Genomic DNA, 4,892 nt, shown 5'->3' with positions numbered 1-4,892 from the left:
GTATTTAGATTATAATTGCTAATAATTAATCTTTGGAATACATCACATGCTTGTATAACAAAAAATATTTTTATGCGATTTGTTTTAATTTAAGGTTTGCCATCTCCAAAACAAACACACTTTAGATACATTGTATCAATAGAAATATTAGCGTAGTTGAAAAGACTCCTTATCGTGGTAAATGAATTTAACTATAACCGATTCACATACCAATTAAACACTAAAGTAACGCCGATCATAAATGTTATCGGTTCTCATCTTACTGATTGCCACCTTTGCATTGCAATATTAATGGAAGATCAAGTTGAAGCGAAATATTTATGGAAGATCAAGTTGAAATGAAATATTAATGGAAGATCAAGTTGAAACGAAATATTTATGGAAGATCAAGTTGAAGCTATCCAATCAAATGGTTATTATTAGTCAGGTTCTATTTAAAGTTGGGTTTATTCGTACAATATTGCCTTGGTTTGTTTTACAAAATAAACTCGGCTTTTGTCTATAAAACTTTTGTTCTATCCGTCAAAGACTTCAACGTCACAATATCTAGGTCTACGAAATAAACATCTTGTGGCTTAATCAGACAAAATCAAGTTTTATGGTTTAGTTGTGCTTGTAAACTAAAAAGAAACAGATTTGTTCTACTACATCATTATTTTACCAATGAAACGAAATCGTCCTTTTAAATAAAACAGAGAAAGGAGATCTGTACGAATCGTCATGAAGATTATATATATATATATATATATATATATATATATATATAGGTCTGGTTAAATATCAGCGCTAAGCTCTGCATATACTTTTTTGTCGATTAATTTTTTCAATATAATGTACTAACTTTTTCGCGTTTTCCACAAAAGAGTAGGTTCGAGGTTTCAGCCTACATGGGTCGTCTTTAGATACTTTTGTATAGTAAATGTTCATTGTTGAATTGACTGATCATCTGATGCGCCTATAAACATTTGAAAACGTTCGTAAGGTTGGCGATTTTCTCTACTTTCCCGCATAAAATGCGAGAAAGTTAACTCGCCATATAGAAAAAAATGAACAAAAATATATGCAGAGCTTAGCGCTGATATTCAACCAAACCTGCATAAATGAAAAATGCTGCCCAGGTATACGATTATATATATATATATATATATATATATATATATATATATATATATATATATATATACAATATTTTGATCTTTCATCGGTACTTTCGGTTTTACGGAACTTTGGAAACTTAACTTTCAGAGTTAAAGTAATGTTATAGATTCGTTCGTCGACATTTTAATAGAAACTATTAATGGTGTATATTAAAATGAAACCTATGTACCGATGAAAGATCAAAATGAGGCATAGTGTCAATTGAATAAAACATGTACATGGCTTGGTACAAGAAATTAGGTACATTTTTCTTTAACGCCAAATTTGCAATCCAGAGACTGTTCCGATGTATCAATGTTATTCATATATAATATATAATGTGTGTATGAGCATATATATATATATATATATATATATATATATATATATATATATATATATATATATATATATATATATATATATATATATATATATATATATCAATTTACAAAAGCGAGTCGTTCAAACAATGCTGGTTCATCAGCGTTAAACCACTGGTATCATAAAATCCACTTTGTAAATACGTTATATACAGAATGGTCGCAAAAGTAATAATAGAGGAATAATCGCCAAACACACAGTTTCGATTTTGTGCCACGAAAATGCCGGTGTTCAGACTTTCTCAATATGTGACAAAACGAAAGAAGAATAAACAGAATCCACTACATATTCTTTTCTATTACTACATTATTTTTATATTGTTATTGTTTTGGTATGTTTGTTTTTTTTATTTATTGTTCTTAAATAGAATGAACTTAATCGAAAACATGTGTTTTGTATTGCTGCATTACTTGTTCCTCTGTTGCTTTTACTCTGTTTTGGTGAGAATAACAAGACTTTCGGACCACGCTATATATATATATATATATATATATATATATATATATATATATATATATATATATATATATATATATATATTCTTATAATATATAGCCTACTAATCCTTATTCAAGAAGCTCAATGTAATTAAAGAGCAATATAGATAATAAATGACAAAAAACTATATTCCAAAATTCATGATGTTGACCATCTTATAATTTATTCCTTTAATTCGGTGGAATTTTACAATTCTTGACAGTATCTTTTTCGTAGCACAAAATCAATCACTGATTGATAAAATAATAAGTGATTGATTTTGCGCTACGAAACAGATACTGTCAAGAATTGAAAAAGTCAACTGAATTAAAGGAATAAATTATAAGATGGTCAACATCATGAATTTTGAAATATAGTTTTTGTCATTTATTCTCTCTCTCTCTCCCTCTCCCTCTCTCTCTCTCTCTCTCTCTCTCTCTCTCTATATATATATATATATATATATATATATATATATATATATATGCGTATACTTGGAGTCGTGACGAAACATGAAAATGTTGAAACGTTAATCGATCTAACTCCTTCCCTTCCATCGTATATATATATATATATATATATATATATATATATATATATATATATATATATATATATATATATATATACATACCATCTTGTAAATAGAAAAAGTTGTATTCGTTTTTTTTTTCTATATTATGTAAATATTTGACTGTGTCTTCTTTTTTTATTATTCACTTCAACAAGTTATTGTTTTAATCTATATTTCTGAAATACATTTTTATACAAATTGTTTTGTTTATTCATTTGAGTGTTTATTTTAAAGATTGGCATTCGATCGAGCAAATCCCATGAACATAATAATATCAGAAGGAGAAACGCGGGAAAATACCGCGTCTGTTCTGTGAGAAAGTGTTTGTAAAGAAGAGAAAAGATGACCACATTCGATTTCGAAGTCGATTTTTTACTTTGTCCAGGCAGGAAATTTTGATCTGTGCAACACCTCTGCAAATGTGGTAGCAGTATTGACTTTTTTGCGTTTCTGATTTATGCAAGTAGATGAGGAATTCTGCAGACACGTACTTTCTGGAGCGGTGGAATGATTCAACTATTTTTTTAGCGACTTCCATTAGGAGTCAGTTTTAAAAGCCAATCAAAACAAACGTTTCTTCGATGAGAGAACTATTAGGTTGACAAGAAGGTTCTTGCAGAATTTTTAATTTTAATTTCAAAGAATGTATTTTCAGATAAGTTTTCATTACAATACCTTTACTTTATATATCATTTTAAAGAGCGTTTTTCGTTTTATCTAATCGCTTAAATTACAATCGTTTTAAAACAAATTATCTTCTTTTCAGAACGGTGAATACAAAATGGAAAAAAAGCAAATCGAACCACTTTCTTATTTCAAGTCGAGCAAGGCCGAAAAGCTTCTGCTTCAGCTTCGCGATATCAACGAAGTGTTCGGCCCAGGAACTACTACTGAACGCACGGCACAAATGGTGATTTAAGAAATTTCGTGGCGATGATGAGAGTCTTGAAGATTATGAGCGTGGTGGTACGCCAACTATCAATTAAGATCCTTAGTTGAAGCCAAACTACACAGAACTGTTTTAGAACTTGCTTCTGAATTAAACGTAACGTCAATCAATTGAGAGAGATTGGAAAGACAAAAAAACTTAATAAATGGGTGCCTTACGAATTGAACGATAACCAAAAAGAAACGCCAATATGAGGTGTCATCCTCCGTTATTTTACGCTACAAGAATGGCACGTTTCTCGACCGGGGTGTGACTTGTGATAAAAAGTACGTTCTTTTCGACAACTGGCTCAGCTTAGTGGTTAGACGCTGACGAAGCTCAACGACACTTCTCGAAGCCAGAGTTGCACCAAAAGAAGGTCATGCTGACTTCGACAATAATCTCCAGCATTAATCAACAGAAAAGGCCCAATTTTCTTCTACGAAAATGTCTGACCGCACGTTGCTAAACTGATCTTGCAGAAGAACGAATTGGGCTACAAAACTCTGCCTCATCCGCCATACTCTCCAGATCTCTCCCCTGTTGACTAACACTTTTTCAAGCATTTCGACAACTTTCTGCGTGGAAAATGCTTCAAAAACCTAATCGATATCAAAAACACCTTCAGCTACTTCATCGCCACCAGAACGCAAGATGTTCACGTTACTGGCATAAATGCAATTCTTTTGCGTTGGCAAAAGTGTGTTGATTCTGGTGGTGCTTATTTCGATTAATAAATTTTTGTTTAGGCCAAGGTATTTTCAACTGAATTTAAAAGTTAAAAACCGCAAGAACTTTTTCATCAACCTGATATTTTGTCTGGAACAAAACAAATATATGAGTATTGCTGATGAAAGGAGAGAAGCTTAGATTAAAGTATTAAAAGTAACAACTTTTCCGCCTGACGCTAGACACATGGAGGAAGAAAGGAAAGTCTTGTTTTATTTACGTAACTAGGTGAGTTTTAGCTGAGAATGTCTTATAAGGAAGAACTAAAGATTAGCATTCAGTCGAGCATATCCATGGTCATAGCAATGCCAAAGATGTTGAGGAATTACGTCTGTTGTGTCAGAAAATGCTTGTAAAAAAGAGAAAACATCACCCATTAGATTTCGTAGTCGACTTTTTACTTTCTCACAACAGGAAACAGTGCTTAGTGCAACATCTCTGCAAATATGGCAGCAGTATTCAAACGTGATGTACCTGAGTCTTATATAGGGTGGAACGATAAAATTGTCGCCCTAAAGAAAACAAAACTGCAGCTTTATTTTAAAACTTTTATTGAAAAAATAAATTCAGGTAATTTGATTATGTAGTAGAGCTGACATCTATTCAATGTAGCCGCCTTCAACTTCAATCACCGCCTTGATACGGGTTCGGAACTGGGTGCAT

The sequence above is a fragment of the Euprymna scolopes genome, chromosome 7, assembly GCF_053919585.1.
Source record: "Euprymna scolopes isolate OS-2025 chromosome 7, ASM5391958v1, whole genome shotgun sequence".
NCBI classification, from domain to species: Eukaryota; Metazoa; Mollusca; class Cephalopoda; order Sepiida; family Sepiolidae; genus Euprymna; species Euprymna scolopes.
Note: the sequence above shows the minus strand (reverse complement) of the source record.